The sequence below is a fragment of the Calidris pugnax genome, unplaced genomic scaffold (genome assembly GCF_001431845.1).
Source record: "Calidris pugnax isolate Ruff unplaced genomic scaffold, ASM143184v1 scaffold17, whole genome shotgun sequence".
Taxonomy (NCBI): domain Eukaryota; kingdom Metazoa; phylum Chordata; class Aves; order Charadriiformes; family Scolopacidae; genus Calidris; species Calidris pugnax.
The window spans coordinates 9,160,234-9,182,871 of NW_015090794.1; the positions used below are offsets into that span (position 1 = coordinate 9,160,234).

The following is a 22,638-nucleotide window of genomic DNA, read 5'->3' on the forward strand; positions in this document are numbered from 1 at the left end:
TTACAGCTGTGACAATGAACCTAATGATTGTTCTACAGTAAAGTTGCTGGTATATGCTTGCTGAAGGGCAGCATACATTTTCAGTTCAAAGCACTATGATCTTCCAAGATGTGTTTTTTTGCAGGAAAGAAGATTGTTCTTCCATATTTCAAATGCTGAAGTACATATTTCTTTAAATCAGTGCTCAAAGATCCTTACCACTTCTTTAGAAGTGTTACCTCATGACAGATTGTCAAAAAAGGTATCAATTCTCCTTACACAAATGGATGGTGAAATGCAAGCTCTGTTAAGATACTTTATTAGTTCCTCAAGCAGAGGAAGATACCTCCAAAATAGATCACCCTCCTCCTACACAAAGAGAAGTCATTCCAGTGCAGCAAAAAGGTAAATTTGACCCAGTTTACATGAGACCACAGAAGATGACTCCAAAAGCACAGGTTGAATTCTTTCACCATCAACTCAGATATATCACAATGATTAAGAGTAAACATATGTATTAGCATATTTCATTCTAGATTAAAGCTTAGTATCTTAAAAAAACTTTGAAAGCCAACATGCAGTCACACCTCAAGGGCCAAACTATGAAGTTAACACTTTTCCCATAGCGAAATCTTTTCATAATAGCACGCATTTCCATCCAGAAATTTCAAGTCCAGAATCAGACTAAAACCTAGCTAAAGACATGGGTACTATCAAACCATGTGTTTCCTCATTGCTTCTGAGGTTGCGGTGGTGTGCTGCCCACAACAGAACTATATTCAGTTCCAAAACCCAAAGCTTCACATAAGACAGAAGATAGGGAGCTAAAAAATAAAAAATACTGCTGAAGTGCTCTTTCTAGTAAAAATATGGAAGAGGCCATAGAGATATCCTACATTTAGCAGCTTCTACCTTTTCAATACATAATAAATGCTAAAGCATGTTTTACATAATATCAACCAATATTGAGATTGAAATTACCTTTCATTAACGTAAACATCTTTACGTGCTCCCACTCAAGCATTGCCTACTCGAACTAACAACACCGAAGCGACAGTCCTGCAGCTTTAGCATAAGACAGCATTAAAACTTGCATAGAAGTAAAAAGGAATTAGGAAGATAGTGAAACCTCCCAGCCAGACTTATTCCTCCAAAAACAACAAAATAAGATACACAGTTAAGCCACAAAAATATTTCATTTACCTTAGAATGTGATGTCATTCTCCAGAATTAAGTCCATCTGGATTTCCTTTCCAGAAGAAGACCATGAATACTGTAGCTTCTCTTCCACACTCTCTTTCAAACTACCAAACACAGGAAAGGCTACAAACCCCTTTTATTTTTTCTCCCTGGCCCTGATTGGCCTGTGCCTCTCCTGGACCTCCCAGCAACTGAGAACTGATTCTTCATTTGTTTCACCTGGTGCTCGTTGGGCCTAAGTCACCTTTCTGAGCAAATTGTGGGTGTTCAAACTCAGTGCTCTTTCACAAAGGCCGTTTCTTAAAATTCCTGTTCTCTTGGTTTTAATTAGTTACTGCATATTAGAGTTGTATTTATCCAGACTTCTTTGTTTGAACCTTCCTTTCACCCCACCCCCAGCTCTATCTTTCCAAGACCTTCTTCGTCTCTTAGACTTAAAAAACAAAAGTGATAAGTAAACATCGACTCCCTGCAGTAGAAAATATGGTGCTTTCCACAGCCTTCACCAGGTGAAAAACACTCAGGCCAAGAATTCTCATATACTTTCCTATAATCGGTGTGTTCTATAAAATGATGTGTCTCGCTTGGCGTGTTTATATCCTACAAAATCTGTTCCCCAAACAGTAACACCTTATGGTAAGACAAACATTCTGAGAATCCTTTCAAGTATTAGCAATTAAACTACTGAACTAACACCAGTATTAACAGTCAATCTGCACAATCAACCTGGTATTAGAGGTGATCACCCTATGAAGCTCCTTCTTGATCTGGTCTCAGGCAGGAGAAGAGGCACTGTGGGCTGGATCAGTGCTTCTGGCTGGCTAGATCCACATGTTGAAGCTAATAAATCTGTGTTGGACTGTTTGCTGTTTACTATGTTCAGTTCCCCAAATTACTGCTCACTTCTGTTAATAGCAGCATATTTATTACTGGCTTCACATCAACAGAATCTTTTAGAAATATTATTTTTCATTTCAGTAACCAAAATATGCCTTACTACTAAACTAAGAAGCCTAAAGAGAATTAATGAAATATGGGCTACATACACAGCCCATGCCTGTGGCTAGAAACAAAACCATTTTTGTAAAATGGAACCATGAATGGAAAATAAAGCACAAAATATGCAAGTGGCTTAAGGTATTGAATAAAAATAACAGAAAACAATTTCCCACAGAGGCTTTCTGCTTGTGATCCTGAGTCACAATATACTACCAGAACAGGAAGTGATCTTTAGCAGAAGAGTTTCTAAAAGAGAATGAGAGACATGATCACAAACTGCAAGTGACCCTCCACATGCAAGAGTGGCAGATATCAACAGCAGGCAGCAGAGTCTGTGCAGTGGGAATACCAAAGAAGGAAGTTAGGAAGTTCATGTCCATTCACACAGCAACGTAGATTAATAACTACATGAGGGATAATACAATATGAACAAAGACATCAAATTGTGGCTAGCAGATTTTCCATTAGAGTGAGAGCATGAATTTATGTTTCTAGATTATGCTAATCATTTTGCTAGTTCTTTGTGTTTTTCTTGAATACTCAAAACTCAGAAAGAAGGTTAAATAAGGTTTCTTCAAAAGAAGCAGCTACTTAAAAAATTAGGAGGCTAGAAGCACAAAAAAGAAACAAATCAAAAACAACCCCCAAACTGATGGAAGTCAAACATCTCCCTTTAGGGGTGACTGTTATTCCTGACAGTCCAAACCAAAGATTCTCTGTGGTTTGTTTCAAGACAAGGGAAAAATGTGTATATTTGGGATGGCAATATCAGAATGCTCTCAGCATTATTTTGGGAGACATTTATAGACTGTGATAGGTTTCCAGAAAGACAAAGTATTTTAGTAACATGTCTTCATATCTGTCATACAGAATCTTTCACAAGTGCTGTAAAAACTCCTGGCCAAGAAACAGTGTTAAGTCTCCCTTTTATAATTTTCATTTGTTTGAATGATGAGATTTAGTACATACACTTTGAAAAGTAACTTACATCAAGCAGTTACCAAATCATACAATAATGAAGATGGGTAGAAAAACTCATTACAATCATGTCTTGGTATGGTGAAAATTATGATAGGTTATATAAAGGTTAATTATTTAATGCCACACAGCTGTTACATTAACTACTACTAATTACTATTAGAAATTACTACCAGTTCATGCAGTTTTATAAAAGCAAGATAAAACTGCAGTGTCAGTGGAAAGTAAGAGTGTATTCTCAGTTTCGCCACTGATCTTAATGTGTGTTTTTTCATCCGTGAAGATATACCATCACATTAAATGTTCCACTATGAATAGTTCAGCATTTGGCTTCCTACAAGAGGTCCATCTTTAACTGAAGAAAGTTGGTGTTTTAATTTAGCAAAACATTCAAGTGCATGCTTAATTTTTCCCCAATCCCAAAAAATTCCTCGCTTCTGATTAACTTTGATTTAAATGGGGCAGATTTGTACATTTAAAGTTAGCAGCATGCCTAAGACCGTCCCAACAGGTTTCTTTTCTTTAATCACTCTGTGCTGCATCAGCCCATGTTTCTCCCTCTTCTAATACCCAAGATCACGAGCAACTGTCTTGACTTTTCTCAGCTTTGAACAACGGAGAAGAAAGACACAGGGCTCAGTTCTAAGAGCAATGCACTATCACCAGTTGTACATGCTTCTTTCACAAGCCAGCAAGAAGGCAGACACCTCTTGCAAGCAGACCTAACCTCCAAATCAGGGTCCACATAGCAACATTCAAAGGCCAGAGTTAAAGATATCTTTTCCTCATACAGTGCCTAAGGAGGGTTGGGTGGCTTGAAGCAGACTAGGAAAGCCTGTATGATGAACGCAGAGATGCTGGTAGGAATCACTAAGCACAACAGCAGCCAGCAAAGCAGCGGAGATGCTCCTAGCCTGCTCAAATCACAGACCTAGGAGCAGACTCCTGGGTGGATGCTGACCAAGAATCACTGAAAAATCCAAATCAGGAACATTTTCCTAAAACCAGCAGAGGAATACAGGACTAATAGCTTAAACACTTGGCCAAGAAGTTGGAGGCAGAGGTTTCAGGGCCTTCACAGTCTGAGGGAATTCAAACCTTCTTCTCCTGTAGAAATGTAGAGACCAGGAAACTAAGAACCTACAGAAATATAAAAGTAGCCCTAGAGTTTCCTTTGCAGGCAACAGGAGAGTCCTGAGCTTGATTTCTGCTCCTTTGATTATGGGTTTGGTTTCACATCTAGTACAACTTCATACAAAAAGGGTAACTGTGTGATTCTTTCAGTACTATTAAAAATACATTAGATTGTTTGCCAATGCAACTTTCCACTCTTTAAGATGTCATGACATGTACTTAGTAGCTGGACTATGTCCTCCTCCCTGGTAAAATGTGCTGCTGACTTTCTAATCAATGAGATACTAAACCCATCCACCAGCCTTATAATGAGGAATGGGCTTAAAAGTTTAAACACTGTACTGCAGAACAGGTAGAAAAAAATGTAGTAGGTTGTTTTCCTGGCATAACTCTTCCCAACTTTCCACTCTTACAACAAATGTGGAGGTGGAGAGGGTTAAACAATGCGTTGCAATGTGTCTCATTCAACATCTGTGGTCAGAAGCCGAATGAGGCAGAGCCAGCAGTCCTAAGGGAAATCTGGTGAGGTTTACAGCTTTTGCAGTGCTGAATTGGAAGTGGGGCCACCTTAGCATGGCATCTTGTCTCTGGAAGTACCTGTCTTAATTCTGAAGAGAACACAAGGAACTTTACAGTGACCGGCTTTCAAATAATCTGCTTCAGGAAAGTTTCATCCTAACTACAAAGCAGTAATAATTGTTTTATTGTATGAAGAGTCACTCTATATTTGCTGATTACTACAAGTATTCTTATTGACACCAAAGGGCCTGAATCAAACTTGTTGAAAAAAAATGTAATAAAAAATAAGGTTTACAGGTGAAGAAATTCTGCAAAAGGACTAATGTTTTTGAATTGTTAGTCAGCTAGGAAAATGCAGTTATTATTAATTTCCTAGTGTTTTACGACTCCCTATCTTCTGTCTACTTTCCCCAGAAAACATTTTGCTGTTCTTTTTAGCAAGTAGTGAGATTTCACAGAGAGCTTTTCATAAAATGAACCTACTCAAGGCTATTCTGTGAAAAGTATGACATTCCTTTTGCATTTATGTTAATGTTTAAATAAATACACTCCCCAATGTGTTTTGCAAGACCCTGGAGTGCTGCACAGAGTGGATAGATAGCTTCCAGTCATCTTCATTACAGAAAACAGATTAACATGGCAGAGCAGCCAGGAGAGGAACATGTGGAGAACTTACTGGAATGACACTCCTGATTTGATAAAGATGCTAACAATAGCTATTAAAGAGGTCAAAACAAAAAGAGAGCAAGAGAAAGAAGTTGCAACAGCTGGAGACTTACAACTCCTCTATTACCATCTTCAAGCCTGTGCTGCATATCACAGCTACCACCAGTGTGCAAGGCTGCGTTGAGGGACACACATTTATCCAAGCAAATGTGAGGAGGGAAAGAGCCCTCTCATAACAGAACTAATTGTAAACTGCACAAATTCATCTGAGGTTGAAATAAATCCTCAAAGTATTTGTTTAATCAGAAATAGTAAAAACATTTTAGTGATTCTCCTTTAGTTCATTGGGAGGTTTGAAGGAAATAGGGCTGGGGTGGTAATTAATGCAGTATCTCTATACCTCAAAGGATGGCAGTCCTGCAAAATATTATTTATTTAATAATAAGAAATAAAATATTAATTTTCTCATCCTGGCAAAGCAAATATATTGAGCATTTTCTGTTGCATTTATATTGAGGTAAGCCAAGGGGATTGGAGATTCAGGCCTATTAATAATTGATAAATATGAGATTTTCTTGTATAGTTTGGAGAGGTGCACAAGGCTTAACAAATATGAAGCAACACATTCCCTCCTTTTATTGTGTAAGAGAGACAAGATACAGATGTGACATTTGCAGCCTGAGAAAGAGGTTCTCTGTGGATACAGGAAGGAGGGCTGTAGGGATTGACCAAAAGCCACGAAGTCCATGAAATGAGTGCTGCATTTTGACTTAAGCCTCAAAAAAAAGCAGTAATAGGGGGGATGAAATGAAAGGAATAAGAAGAACATCATAACAATGAAATCCCAGTGCTAGTGAGAAAGACTCAGATTGGTTTTAATGAAAGGAAAGATATTCAAGAAAGATTAAATTTGGAATACAAGGCTCAGAAGAGGGTTTTCCTGCTATTTTTTTAGGATGATAGAAGAATAAAAATTGAAAGAGAAAAAGGACTGCAGTTGTCAAAAAGAGATTCCAAAATTCAAGTCAGGATTTCAAAAGCATGAAAGCAACAGAAGTGCAGATTTAAGGGGCCTGAAAGACGGGCCAGAGATTTAAAACTTGGAGGAAAACAAAGAGAGACCTAAAAATGAACACTAGGTCAGTAGCCAACAGAAGACCAAATACTGGCATTGTAATCAAAAATAAGGAAGTGAAAGCATGAAGGAAAATGCTTGAAAGACTGAGTTTGATGATGGCGTAGCACTTCAAGGTGGCTGAAAAGGACAGGTACCGGAGGTGACAGGTACACGGAGAAAGCAGGGAAACAAACACCAAGGAGCAAAGGGAATTGGAGGGAGCAAAATCCTTGAGACAGATACACCAAGAGCTTTTATGAACTAAGAGAGTTGTTTTGCTCTGCCACATTACGGTTAATATCAAGGCAGTACACAGAGCTGGTAACCAGCTGAGAGTGTTGTATTTACTGCAGTTACTGCTACTCGTTCAATCACAGCATCCCCAGCTTCTCTTTAGAAACCCCCAGAGACCACAGAAAAGTGCAGTATTTTATGGGCAAAATTCCTCCTTTCATAGCTGGAGTCGCAGGAGCGACAGGTCTATGTGCTGAGCACTGTGTTTCTTACTATACCACGTTTAAGGTTGTGATTCGGTTTCACACGCGTCATTCAACAACCAGCAATTTACAGTGACACTTGATACCTTCTGGCTGCGGTTCCCAATTAATATGAGATACTGGAGAGCACGGCTGTTGAAACAGCAGTGCTGATGGTGTAAACAAGCCAGTTAGAAGCGTGTCAGGCTTTGTTCAGCTAGGAATCACAACCTTGTTATGAGCTGAAGCATCACACCTGCTTCTTTCAGGTTAACTGACAAATTGCTGCTATGTAAATCTGCACTTTAAATGCAATACCATGCTTCTCCAGAGGCTGAATGAGAATAAAATCAGTGAGAAAGTGAAATTGAAACAAAAAACCAAACACACCAAACTTGTGGTATCTCACATGGCAACATACCCTTCCACTGGGAATGTTACTTTGTCCTTGCGGCAGGATTACTCACAAACTCCATGTATGTAATAGTGCCCCAACAGAGACAAAGAGATGGTGCTTCCCTAAAGTGTCTTAGTAACCACAAAAGCTGAAATAGAGAAAATTGTCTGTGCCACCTCTCATTCCCTGGAGAAATGAGTTAAATGATCTCTGACAGTCATTAGGAATGTTGGACCTTCATTTCAGTCCTGCTTCTAGTAACATGCAGGCGAAATGGCCTGCACAGTTACTTTCTTTTTTTTTTATCATTTGTGGATGTGTAGCAGTCGGGGACATTTCCATATGAGCAGTGTTGCCCTTCTGAAAACCCCAGTCATCCTGCCAAGGACCTGTACAAGCCTGTCCTGGCATTCCTGCCCCATCTGAAGCCACAATTTGTTTCACAGGTGAACAAGCAATGAAAGTAATGGCTAGGCTGTAATAATAGTGTCTCTTCCATGCTGTGTGGCTGGGCACCATCCCCAACACAGCTGACAAAGATGCAATTCCTGCTGCCTGCTGTACCAGTAGGTCTTAGGCCATTTCCCAAATCCCCCTGCTAGTTTTGGGGGTATACCAACGGAGTGGAAGTCCTGAGGCTTTGTCAAAATGCTTTTGACCTCTTCAGGCATCAAGAATATTTGAATACTGTATGGGGGTGGGAACCTGACAGCTAAGAGATCTTTCTACCTGATTCTGAAGGTGTCGGCTGCTAGTCACCAGCACAGAAAGAATAAAGGGCTAAATGTACCTTCGTCTGTTTTTCTGTAGCAGTGCCCATGTCCTCAAAGAGTCTTTGTGTCCTGTCTGGGTGATTACCTGAGCATGGGTACGACTCTTTCCACTCTTTCCCTCCTTTGATATTCAACAGCATAGACCTAAATCCACTCTTTCCCTCCTTTGATATTCAACAGCATACTCTGTTTCTTCTTACAGATTCTATGCACACTATTAAACAATTTAAGACACAGTCAACCAAACGACATTTGCTGGGGTTTAATATTCTACACTTTGCTAAAGTGCATTATGTTGAACAAGAGATAGTGGCTGAAAGCATCTATTTAAAGCCTTTGAAGCAGAGCATGGACAAAGGCAGAGGCACACAAACGGCATTGCCGAAACACTTCCTGCTTCTTTTCATGCCAGAGCCCGAGGAACATTAACATTTTCTATCCAGTCTTCGAGTTATGCAACAGCATGAAAAAGCTGTTGCCTTTACAGTTCTTGAAGGATTTCTGGTTTGAACTCAGGCACACTGAATGTGACTTGTTGCCTTAGGAAGACTAGGTTTTCCCTATCAGCTTCTGGTGCACCAGCTGCATCAGCATTTTACCGTATCTGCCCAGCTGCATTGTTCAACATGGAGGGGTGAGCCAGAGCCTGAGCATATCTCCTTTGATGAGAAGCCAAACTGCAAGGTCCTGAACTGCTATCAATCAACGATGACAGCACTAATGTATGCAGCTGAGCCCCTGAGGAGAATAAAACCAGCATTTTTAAAAATTTTCCAAATTGTAAAACCTAGATTCTAAAATCCTGTATTTTCCCCATTGTCACTTATTTTAAAACTGGTAGATCTAAGAAGACAGGCAGAGGGAAAACTGTACATAAAACACCTAATCATTTATCTCAACTAAATATTATAGGTCCTCATTTATCAGAACAGATACTTAAGAATTAAATGACACAACTTATATTACATGTACAGTTTTACTTTAAAGTGGGACAAATCAATTAATCCATCAAAATCAGAAGAGAAAGGAACTTCAGGTTCTATAACTCAGTGAGTTTCAAAAATAGAACTTAATTGCATGAAATTGTGCTCTGATCCATATGCTTCCATGGACAAATGCAATTACTGCCTCTTGTAAACAAGTTAACTGATGTGAGCAAATACAGTTCAGAATACCTTATATGTGAACATTTCACAAAAAGCACACAGACTTGGGGTTGTGCTATGATCAATAGTAATCAATAAAATCCCATTGAAACGGATAAAATGATGCTGCTCTGTTGGTGTATTAGATGAGTGTTTGCCTCGGTTTTCCTTAAAATATGAAAAACATGTCCTCTGAGCTAGCAAAATAAATTAGCTATTCAAGCTCTCAAAAAAAAAAAAAAATTCTCATTAGCAGAAAGGCAAAAATACTTTTTTAGACAAGGTAATCCAAAATCTCAGAGTAACTCTAAAATCCCAACTGTATCACTGATTGCTCAGTCATTAAGCAGAACCCTCTCGGGAAGAAGCATTCAAAATGGTAGCTGGTACACTGCCAGTAAAATTACAAATGCTAGTAATTCTTTATTTTTGCCATCAGACTCATAAATTAGGATGGCACAAGATGTTATGATCAACCAGTCAGACATTTTTTTGGAAAAAAAATAAGGTAATGGGATTGCCGTTAACTCATTTGTCCTTGAGCTGCAGGGTTACAGTAGAAAATTACACACTTTTGAAGATGTTTTACTATGCTTACTATATATTTTATCTTGTGTCTGTCTACTTTTTAAACTGTAGAGATATATGCATCCAGCCAGGCTCCCATCTGATGTAACCTTTCCTCTTGTATCTGACAAATTTATAATCTAACAAAAACCCAATTCTTTCAACAAGCTGCATTTTTCACAAAACTATAATTATTGTTATTAGTTATAAAACTCAAGAAATCAGTCTCCTCGAGATAAAAAAGAGCTTCAAGTTTCTTAAGTTCCTGTTTCTTGTTAGAAATTAATTTTAATTGCCTTTAATACAATTAAATACAATAATGCATTTAGTTTTAATTTCTTATCTCTTAAAAATGTTGGCTTTCTCCAAAGTGTGACTTGCCCAAAAGTTACACCCACACAACAGGTGGGTGGAAAGGTTCAAATATTCTGTTTACAAACTGTCTTTGAACAGACCAAACATTTTTCAAACTGTGTTTGACATTGGTTGAATGCAATATATACGCATCACAAAATGAGAACAACTTGTCAAGATTTTATGGAATTGTTTTCAAATACATTATTTGTCAATTTTCTTTTTCCTTGTAAGGCCTGATACAAAATATGCTGAAGTCATTAGAAAGGTACTGACTCCCCTGAGCCTTACATCAGGCTGTATTTATTCAGCATATAGGGCTGGCTAAATAATTCACAAATATATTCAGTGAATTATTCATTTGTTAAATTTTATGTTTTTATGCCTGAACTATTTGAAAAATAATATTGCCTATTACTCATTCAGCTCTAAATCACGCTCACTTGTAAACAAAATAGAAGACTAAAGCATTGGACAAAAATTACAGATTTTTGTGCTCCAGATAGACTTGATCTCATACTCGGTAAAATAAGTTATGGGAGAAGAACAACGTTTCTTAGGTTTGCTGCCATGGAATACATCCTGACGAGGTCTTTCTTCCCATTTCTTAATTGTGTTGAGAAACAGAGTAGCCAGTTTGTGGAAACAGCTGTTTAGGCATCATTTCAGAGGCTTGGGCACTACCTGTTGGCAAAGACAGCATTTCTGGCGGGTAGAGACAGCTCCCTACCCTGGGCGGAATCGCCCACCTCGCCTTTACAAGGGAGCTATAATGTAAACAAAAATGCACAGGATCCTCTCTGAGCTCTCAGCAGCTTTCTTCTTCTCATCTTGTGAAAGGATTTTCCCAATGTTCTATTGTAACACTAGAGCAGGCTGAAAAGGGAGGAGGCCCATTGCCAGCTGCTGTGTGCTCCCAAGGCTTTTGAAACGAAAGTTTTCCCACACACGAAACGGTCTGGCTGGGACTATTTATACCTGCACCAGTCCACTGGACAGGACCAAGGGCTTTCAACTGTTGCTGTGAAAAGCATCTATTCTATGGGAAGCCTCAAAGAAGCAAACTGACATTTGATATAATTTCTTACAGATATTGCAATTCTCCCTCCTGTATAGCCTGCCAAAAGATTTGCAACCAAGTGCATTTGACTGAAAACCTGGCATAGGACTTCCATCAATTATTTTCAATTCACTGAATAGGTAGATTAGTCAGGGAAAAAGGGCAATATATATGGGCAAATCAGTGAGCTGATCATTGGCAGATGCCTTGCCTCAGAATTACAGCGTTTTGACCTTTCATGGTAGATGGTTTAAGGAAAACAGAAGTTTAAGAACAATGCTTCCCTTGTTAAGATATCATAATCAATACACTGCATGTGAAAGGCTGTCTCACAAATGGACACACTCTCAGCACAGTGAAATGAGAAACTTTTAATAAATAGAAGAGTATTTTGCCATTGCAAATAAAGGCAAAGGAAACGTGTACTTTCACATCAGAGTGCAGAGGTAAAGTGAACATCTGGGTGTTCCTCCAATACTGCAAAGAAAATCAGATGGTGAGGCAGCAGAGCTGCAAGGAAAGAAGGAAAGGCCTGGAAGAGACACCTCACTCTTCCATGTTTAAACATCCTGGCTCTGCCCGGTCTCTGCCTCCCTCAAGGACAGATGTTCTGAGGGAAACCAGCAGGGAAGGTGCTTCACTGAACCTTGGGATCTGACAATGTTACAAGTGGGCAAACACTACCTCACAACAGTGTTTATTCAGGATAAATCCTTTCCACTGCTTAAACACACGTTTTGTATTCCAACAGGTAATGAAATACCTTCTTTTGTACTAGATTTGCTCCATTCACAGGCAAAGTGTGCATTGACGCTTGCAAAGTGCTTGTGACAAAACCACAGCTCTGCTGTTATTCCCTGGTATTCCCACATTTGCAGATTGATCTGTTTGCTCTCAGCACTGTTCAGCTCGTGCCATAGCAAGTATTTTACTCTGTGCTGTAGTAGTAACACTGCTGTTACAGCCATGATATAAGCTTCAACTTACAAAAGCAAGTTTGTAGAGAGGAGTCATATTTGATATCAAAGCAGTTAAAACAGCTGGGAAAATCAGAAGCCGGATAATGGTACTGTATGGTCAAATGCTTTTTCACTCTTCCCAATTTCCATTCCTCTAATGAAAAATATTCTCTCTGCCTCCAAATCTCACTTCTCTTATTCTTTTATCACTTTCCCATAAATCACTTCTTCCACTCTCTGGATGAATCAAACTCTTTGTGTTTGCCTGAAAACCTCTCATGGCCACCCAGTGATGATGCAGAAATGGCAAGTACAAATGCAGCCCCGGACATAGTACAGACTGTTGTACATTCATCCCAAAATCCTTTTAAACCAAATGTTACATCTGCTTTTAGTGCACCTGGAACCTTACAGAAAATTTGCTTTAAACAAATACTAAGCAGCTTGTTAGGAAATACTAATTAGCTTGTTTTAATCACGTTACTGACAATATACGCACGCTGTCTTTTAAAAGATAGAAGCTCACCTTTAACTGGTCTATATTTAACAATAAATAATCCTATTATAGAAAGTATTTTACAAAGCAAGGGTGGTAGTAACTAGAGGCTGTTCTAGTTTATGTAAAAATAGCCTGAAACAATAAAATAAACTGTAAGCTATTGTTCTGCAGACGGGCTTTCGAAGGTATTCTTCTGCATACTAATGGATTTTTACAAACTTGGCCATTCTCCTTTTCAGAGAGTTTCAGGAAATTTTCAGATCATGTTGGATAGAAACCAAAGTCCAGCTTATATTAATAATTTGGTAATTCTGAAAGCCAAATAATCCTTCCTCAATTCCTTTTCTTTTTATTACTATTTATTTTGAAATATTTAATTACCATATTTTATCTGGTTTTCTACACTGATATAGGAGGGTTAGATTCTCCATCACATAAAGGATCTCTTACAACACTTCCATGATGTGAAGTAGACTCAATAGATGTAAACATCCTTTTGAAAGAGGCCTCTCTGGCTGGTGTAAATCTCTGTAAAGCAAGATCCCAGCCCCATTCTAACTGCAGCACAAAGGGAAATTTGGATGTGATTGAAATCATCTGACTGCGGACGCCAGAACAGTTTTGTTATATAATGCATGTGAGCACAGCTGCTTTCTTATCACGAGACCCAAGATGAACACATCACATCACACATTGAAGGGCAGAGTTACCTTCCCTTCTGCCTCTTGATAAATCCCCTTGATGGGTTTCTTCCCATGGGCTTTTCACAAGACAAAGATGACACTGTCCAGAATACAAGACACAAGGAATCGGTACCAAACCTTCTCCACTTTCATCCTTCACCCCCATCACTTTCTGAATGCTGTTTTCAAAGGTAGCAGGAAGGACAATCCACTTTTTTTCTTGCAATACCTTTATGTCAAATAACACAATTTCTACAGGTGCTAACAGAGGCCAGTCAGTCAGATGCCTGATTCAGAGATTCTTGGAGTGTCATTTGCCATGTAGGCATGTGAAGTGAGTCTGCAGAAAAGCTTTCACTCGCAAACTGTGAGAAAGCCATTTCTAATCTATTTGTGACCTGGGGCCAATGTATCATTCCATGAGTTCTGCAATTTAGTCAAGATCACTATGATGATATCGAGACCTACATGGTATCTACAAGACTCACACCACTCCCTGACCTGTGAACAGAGCTCAACAGCACATTAAAATTTCACTATTCCTGCGTACACAGGGCATACAGTTTGACCACCATCTGCATTCTGAGAGAGGGTGCAATGCTAAATATCTAACCAGCAAAAAACACATTTTAAGCAAGGTTTTCCTAACTTTGAACATCTGATCAGTCTAATCTAGTTGGGCTTCACAGATTTCCATTCAGAAACCTACTTCAGTATTTTCCTGATTCAGAACATATATGAAAGGGGAGATTTTATCATTTAATATGGCAAATACAGTACAAGAAATACGACTTTAAAATAAGTTCTCCAATAATTTTCACAAACTTTTCTGCTTTCTGTGTGTAGCAGTCACCATTGCACATGATTACCATCTTCCATACAACAAGATCTTGAGTATTTTGGGGCTGAACATAAAAGATCTTTGTGCCAAAAGCTGAGAGAGTGAATGGCAACACAAATCCTTCAGCCTCTGGAATGCTCAGCAAACTGAAAAGGGTGAAGAAAATTGGCTAGCTATAGCACACATCAGATGTTAGTACCGAGCTAAAACCAATGCTCTTGACTGAAGGCTGGACAGCACATAGTGACAGTGAGGAGAGAAAATGGCAGGCACTTTTCAAAGACAGCCTCTACTGTCAGAAATCCAGAGGTTTCCTTCAGAGATGGGGAAATCTGTGAGAGCAAAGGTGGGTCAGTGATAGATGGAAGAAAAGGGATTTGACAGGGACTTTATTTCTATTCTCACTCAAGGCTTTGACCTCCTAGAATTATTTTTTTTCTTTACAAGGTAACTTTCTGCTAAAATTATACACAAGATTCTCCCTTTGTGACCCTAGCATAAAAATACAAAGACCCAATCGGATTTCCATACATTGGAGGAGATCAGGCTGCTTTGCTCATTCAGGTGTAATAGTATCTATATAACTAAACCATTCTTCACAATCTGTTACCAACAAAAAGATTATTTACAGTTCAAGTCTTTGATCTTAACTTGTCTAGAACAATTTCATTCCTATGTTCTGTAACAGCGAGAATAGGAGATACGTTAGGTACAGGAAACTGTGATGAAAAAAAATCTCCAGAATGGGTTTTGCCATACTGAATGTTGCCCTCTGGTCTGGTTTCTGGCAAGTTGTAATAATGTAACCTGACTCTCAACTATCCTGACCTGTGGCTATTGTCACATACTTTCCCAAATCATCCACAAGATGTTGAATGAACCCGGCATAACTTATTTTTGTTATGCAACCATGTATAGAATACAACTCAGTATCATGGACCGGATGGCACAGAATAACTCTGTGCAGAAATGACTCAGTATCCAGGGAAAACTTTCAAGCTTGCAAAGATGTGACATTTTCCTGGAAAGTAACTGTTAAACTCTGACTAATGCATTCCTTTCCTGGAGAATGGACCTGTTGGAATGGGTCCAGCAGAGGGCCACGAAGATGATCAGAGGGCTGGAGCACCTGACCTGTGAAGACAGGCTGAGAGAGCTGGGGTTGTTCAGACTGAAGAAGAGAAGGCTCTGGGGAGACTTCATAGCAGCCTTCCAATATCTGAAGGGAGCTACAGGAGAGCCGGAGAGGGACTCTTTGTCAGGAAGTGTAGTGACAGGACAAGGGGTAATGGTTTTTAACTGGAAGAGGGGGGATTTAGATTAGATATTAGGAAGAAATTCTTTCCTGTAAGGGTGGTGAAGCACTGGAACAGGTTGCCCAGGGAAGCTGTGGATGCCACATCCCTGGAAGTGTTCAAAGCCAGGCTGGATGGGGCTTTGAGCAACCTGGTCTAGTGGTGGTTTCCCTGCCGGTGGCAGGGGGGTTGGAACTCAATGATCTCTAAGGTCCCTTCCAACTCTAACCGTTCTGTGATTCTGTGATTTTCTTCTCCTTTTTTTAAAAAGTCTATCCATACAGGTTTTGAAGCTCTGAATGTTCCTGGGCACTGAAAACAATGTGAGATGTAGACTGTAAAAAATGTCTGAGCAAGTGGGAAGTCAGTCTGGACAATACTCTCTATGCAATATTTTGGGAACATTTTGGGGTAGCAATCCAAGGGCCAGGCAGCCCATATTTCCAGGACACCTATTAGGTGTCCTGGAAAGACTGGAACTTGGCCATGAAGTGAGCTGCTTGTGCAAACACAGTTCTTATGCAGGTTGGAAGAGCCCCACTTCTGGCTGTCTATGAGTCCCAAGTGTTTCTGGTCCAAACTAGTCAGATCAGCTCTGGAGGCTTCAGGAATTATGCCCCTGACACAAACCTGGCATGACAAGCTCCCCTCTCCTCCCTCCATTCCAGCTGGAAAGCCTTCTGATGCCACATCCAGAGATGTACTTGTAATGAAGTGAAACTAGGTGGAAGTGGACACTAAGTCTAAATACTAAGGAGTTGCTTTAGAGAAGGAAGTCTAAAACAGGTGATGTTTTACCACCATCTTAAAAATCATAGTTAACTACCCAAAAGAGTGAAAATACATATTATCCACATCCAGAACTCACCTGGAATTTGCTCCTAGGCAGCTAAACATCAGTGAACATGACAGAGAAAGCTCGAACTTAAGAAAACTCCCTGACATTATATGCTGCTTTGTTTCAGGCTACTTCATACTATTCCAGTCTCTATGTGAAACAGCTAGTCAATCCCCATACTCTAGGTCCACATCATGAGAATGCCACAGAGCTTATGCCAGAAATTTTACAGCAAATTTTAACATAAAAAAGTATCACCTGAGTATGCTATAGGATCACAGATACTCCAGTGTGAAGGCATGCAAATCTCATTTTGTTGGAAACAGCATCTCACCTTGTAAAAAGGAGATCAACAGACTGAGAACTGAGGTGCTCCAATCTGTTTGCCATGGAAGTAATCTTGGACAAACTCTTTTCCCTCTATCTCAATTTACGGGTTCCTGAGACAGTTAAACAAGACTGATAGCACAAAGAAGCAGCAAGAATTAAGATGTAGTGTGCCTTGAAACAATCAAAGAACCCCACTGTTCTAGTCCTGACTACCAATATCCACCATTAGAAAATTACCACATATTATTACATAGAGCCATAGAGTTGCTAAAGACAACGTGTAATGTGATAGATGAGCATGAATGTTAAGTACCTGTGCTGGCAAGAGAAGCTCCTTTCTCACTGACATAACCTCCAGCATGTTTGGATGCAATACTTTGTTTTCTCCAGAGCAATGGTGACATTTTAGATCATCTTCTGTGCTATAAATGGAATACTGTGATCTGCTGAACATTTGCTACCTGGAAGACCATTTCCTGGTGCCCGAGTCATTAACTTTCTTGGATGACATTGCCACATCTGTAATGAAAAGATGTAATGTGCTGCTAATTTATGAGGCTACTGTGGTGCTGATATTTTCAACTACTCGGGTGTGAACAGCAAAGGCTGGCTAGTATTTGAAATCTCTTTGGTAATATTAGCTCACTGTGGATGATATTTGAAATAGTTCGGGCACCCCAGGCCATCAGAGACAGACAGAACAGTACTGGCCACTGCAGGAGCTGAGATAATATTTGCCAGGGCCAACACTTTGTTTCTAGTCGTAGCAGAGAAGCGCATATCAACAAGAACTTAACGGGGCCACTGGTTCTCAGATTAGTGCTTTGAACAAGCAGTGTTCCTGTAGAAAATGAAACCGTCTTTTGACAATAGATGGGGAGGAAGCAAAACTCACTTCTGTGAGAAAGGCACACTGGACAGTAAAAGGTGGTTTTCACTTTACAAAGCAGAAAATTAAACCATCTTCTGTAGGTCCTACTGCAAGCCTTCAGGGGACCATTATTGCCATCTACTGTGGCTTTGAGCTTAATATAAGCCACAAAATTGAACCCATTCAGGCTGCTTTAAGCCCAATAACCTCCACTCAAAGTAGGTCATATCTTTTGGAAACATTTGTAGGCTTGGTTCTAGAAATATTGCTGGCTATGGTTTCTCTGGCTGCTACAGCATGTTACTAGATTGTTTGAGCATCCAAACTGTTGACATACTTCTAATTTGACCATTTATCTTCTTGATGTTGACTGATTTATACCTTATGATAATTTAGAGACAATCAAAATCCCTATACTTATTTAATAGAAAATTGAGAGAATCACACACAAGACCCGAACAAAATCAGAGAGTATGGCTGGTGCTAAGGAACTAACCTTGCATCAAGTGAACTGTCCTCCCCAGAGATACCATGCATGCTACCCCTCGGTGTCCAGCAGAAAAACACACAAATTCTAGTATGTTGATTTTACAACTATGGCTATTAAATCATTAAAATCTAAACAAGATGCATGTAAGACTGTCAAAGCTTCATTTGTAACTGCATGTCATCCATGTAGGCTGACAATCAAACATGAGAACAAGAAATCAAAACGTCTCTCGGGTAACACCTGATTACCCCAGGGCTCACCACTTTGGCTGGGAGGAAGAACAGTCCTCTCCTAACTAATCCCAATTCCCTTCTTTCAAAATACAGAATGTAAATGAGTTTGGCTGCAGATAATGATGTTTCCATTGTTAGTAACTCCCTGAATAGCTTCAAACCCTGGCTGGGAATTTAACTCCTGGGGACTTGGCTTGGCAGGATCTCTTTTTAATAGACCCTTCTCAGCACAGAGTGTGAAATGGCTTCAGAGTCCTCTCCAGGGGCACTGATAGGCCTGCACGCTTCATCACAGGCTATTACACACTCAAATTCACTGAGTTGAAAATCTGTGGGCAATATATATACCTTCAAAACATCCATGAAGCTCCTCAATCTGTCTGGAATTACTACCCCATCATTCTGAATGCATTTGCTGACAGAAAATAAGGATTTGGTATGAAATCCTTTTCTTCTGTATTGTTTCTATAGCTGCACTGGGATCCCCAGAGAAGAAGCTGAACCAGAGGCTTTCAGTTTCATTTTTAAGACACAATTTTATGGTGTAAATTAACTGACCAGCTTGAATTGCACTGCAATTAGTCTCCTCAGACAGACCAGAGCAAGATACTTGGCTAAGAGAAGATCCATTTACACTTCACAAAAATGGTCTCATTTATAATGGCAAAGAGTCATAACAGTCTTTGTTAGGGTTACCAGCAGGAATAAACCATAGGTCCTTCACTCTTTTACCAAGTTACCTCTGGTTTCTATCTTCTAAGCACTGGAGGCCTAAATACCTTGGCACTATTATCAATGGAGAGAAAAGGCATTGCCACATGGGATGCAGCCTCCTTGGAGCTGCTTATCTTCCAGCGTTGGCCACACCAGCAAAGTCAGTGAAACTGTTAAAGATACACGGGATAAATCTGGGCTTATGTTTTCCAAAGCGCCTGACTCCCACAGGAAGATAACATTTAGGGGGACATGTTATTTTGAACAGGACTCACAGCATGTTTTTCATCCAGATTTTTTCAGTAACAATGGTGTCTTCACAGGAATTGAACTTACATTTAAATATGGATTTTGATGAAAGTGCATTTTTACCATTATAGATACTTGAATAATGGTTTTAAATATTTTCAGAATACATTTCTATTTTTTTCAGAAATACACGTTAAAGTTCATTGCATTTGCTATCCATGGAGTAGTCTAGAGATTTTAAAACAAAAGGTGCAACATTATATGTAAACCATCCAGAATTCCTTTCCTCTCATAACACTTGCTTTGGGGAAAAAAACCACCAAAAAACTCCAAACCAAACTAAATTCAACCCCTGTGCTCACCCTGGCTTTGGAACACAAAGTTACCCAACTGTGGAATTTCCTAAGAGCCAGACAATGGAGTACTGCCAATATCTTCACTGTCTTTTTTTGAAAACATATAGTTCATCCAGTTCAATAAATTTCCATCAATTTGATCAGATGACATGGTCATCTAATTAATACTGGTACAAATTCATGTGCCTGCAACAGAGAATCATCTGAAGATTGAGGCTTCTTTGATCTAGTTATAATATAAAGACAACCCAGTTTATTATAATGTTCCTTGGGATAATAAATCTACAGTGACCTTAACCATGATTTTTTCTGTCAGTTCAAAAACATAATCTTCATTCTTGGTTAGCCAGGTGATTTAGTGTGTTCTTCAACTGCCCAGCAACAGAGTATTTCATTTATGTTTTCCATTTATTCTTCCAGCATCGCTGATCCAGGTAATAAAGAATCAGGTTCACAACTATTATCTCTGGTTAATCCATCATAATTGTCTACATCTTAAATTAGGGATATTATGCTGAATTGCATTTAATACAGTAGCTTCATTGTTTGTATCAACAAGCTCAAAAAAAAAGAAATGACCTTGACTGACACACAAGCCATTTTAGATTCCAATTCACTAAAAACCATGTCATTTAGAAGCACTAGGCAGATGCAGACTATGGTCCTTGTCCTTCTCTGTTACTGTTAGTTTTCACAATATGTTGACAACCATCAGAGGATAAATTTGCATACAGACATTGGTATTGTGTTTTGTCATTCATTACTCACCTAAATTATGTCCTGCTATACTTGACCAATGCTCATTGCTGAAATCTGTTTTCTTCCAAAGGATGCTTTTCTTAGGCCTTGTTTTCACAAATAGATTGAAGAGACGAAACCCTAGCAAAAGAGAAGGTAAGTCGGTTAGGAGGTTTAGTTCAAGGCAAAAGAGATCCCACATCATTTTACAATCACAGATGACATCAGAAACACTGAACAGCAACGTTACAGGCTCACAGAATCACAGCATGCTTGAGGTTGGAAAGGACCCACTGGAGGTCGTCTTGTCCAACCCTCCTGCTCAGGCAGGGTCACCTAAAGCTGGCTGTCCAGGACCATGTCCAAACAGGTTTTGTATCTCTCCAAGTATGGAGACTCCACAAGCTCTCTGGGCAACCCATGCCAACAACTGGTCATGCCCTCACAGTACAAAAGTGTTTCTTGATGTTCAGAAGAAATTTCTGGTTTTCAGTTTGTACCATTTCCTCTGTTCCTGTCACTGAACACCACTGAAAAGAGCGTGGCTCTGTCTTCTTCACATTCTCCCTTCAGGTATTTGTACATGCTGATGAGACCCGCTCCAAGCCTTCTATTCTCAAGGCTGGGCAGTCCCAGTCCTCTCAACATTTACACATATGTGAGGTGCTCCAGTCCCCTAATCATCTCAGAGCTGGAATCTCCAGTAACTCCATATCTCTCAATGCTGAAATAATACTTTCCGATTTTTTTTTTTTCTAGCAATCAGACAACACAAGCAGAACAGGCAACTCATATGAAGAGTACAAAGATGTAAAAATTCTAAAAAGTAGACAAAGAAGTGATACACATACAGTTGAAGCAAAGATGTCGGGTGGGACCATGATCTCTTGTTCTACCTCATCAAGAAACTTAACAGCACACAAAATATTTTTCTTTAAGAATGTCCTCCATCACCTGCTATGGAGTGACTATTGGAAGGTGACATTTTCCTTTTCTTGTGACTGGTTATGTGCCCTGGGAAATGTAAAAATATCACCAAGGTATGCATAAGAGAGAAGTTAATTAGTTTAACTTCCTGATGGGAATATATTAACAGTGTAATAAGATGCTCAAATATTCTCTTTATGATTGTCCCTGCCAAAATAGTTGTTGGAAAGCTTTTTTGTAATACAAAAAGTTTTATCCTCCATATGGAGATCCAGATGCTGACTCTGATCTGTGTGTGGCAGAGGTCAGTGGAAACACTCAGCCTCTACATTTCAGCAAGCTGCACTTCTGAGACTGTCACTGGAAGAATCACGTGTCAGGATCAATATCTATAGATAACTTTCTCCTAAATTCCTCTATGAAGCTAAAGGGAATCATTTCCCTGTACCAATACACAAAGCTTTGAGAGGAAGCAAATATTGTATTTTTTTTTATTGTCACTCAGTACTTTTGGGTTTTAAACTCTTTTATAGCCAAGTTCAAATGCAATTTGTCCTGCACAGTCATTGCCCAAAGTGGACAACATAATTAATCATCTATCCTTATGTACTTGTGACTTAAAATGACTTTTAGCTAAACACCCTTACCCTAGCTCTCCCCTTGATTAATCCTGAACCATGTAAGCATGAATTTTATTAACGGGTCTCTCTTTCTGTCAGCTGGAATGTCACTTTGGAATTTAATCTAATGAAAAAAAGCATAGCATGTTGATTTCCTCGGTGTTCTAAAAAATGTCATTTATTTTCTTTTTTAAATACTTGTTAAAAAATATTTTTGGATAGCTGGGATGACCATTATGATATTTCCTTCTGAACAACTTTCTAAAATTACACATGAAATACCCTTCTGCTTAAATACTGAATATGAGTGATGTAGAATTACATTCTCTAAAATAAAACCTTAAATCAACTTCCAGTTCCTTTCTAACTGTCTAGACCAAAAAAATCTTCTCAAAAAGCCCCACTAACCTTAGAATCATCATTTAAGAGGACACTGTCTCCTAGACTATTTATACTTTTATTTTTGTCTGATAGAAATCTGTGGGTAGGACAGAGAGTCTATTTTCTATTGCCCTGCTTTGTCAGGCCAAACAACTACATAGAGCACATTCTTTCTCTCCAAGAAATGCATTATATAAACAATAAAGAAACGAAGACTTTGAGCAGCATAGGCAGGAGTGTGTTCATTTAT

The 22,638-nt window shown here is 39.2% G+C and overlaps 1 long non-coding RNA gene across 1 annotated transcript in view; it reads left to right on the plus strand.

Moving 5' to 3' along the window:
• The window catches only part of LOC106884722, a 93,926-nt gene that overhangs the window by 56,774 nt on the left and 14,514 nt on the right, over positions 1 to 22,638 (plus strand). Inside the window, exon 4 of the long non-coding RNA XR_001411273.1 lies at positions 20,552 to 20,616. This is a non-coding gene — a long non-coding RNA (uncharacterized LOC106884722). The remainder of the gene's footprint in view (positions 1 to 20,551; positions 20,617 to 22,638) is intronic.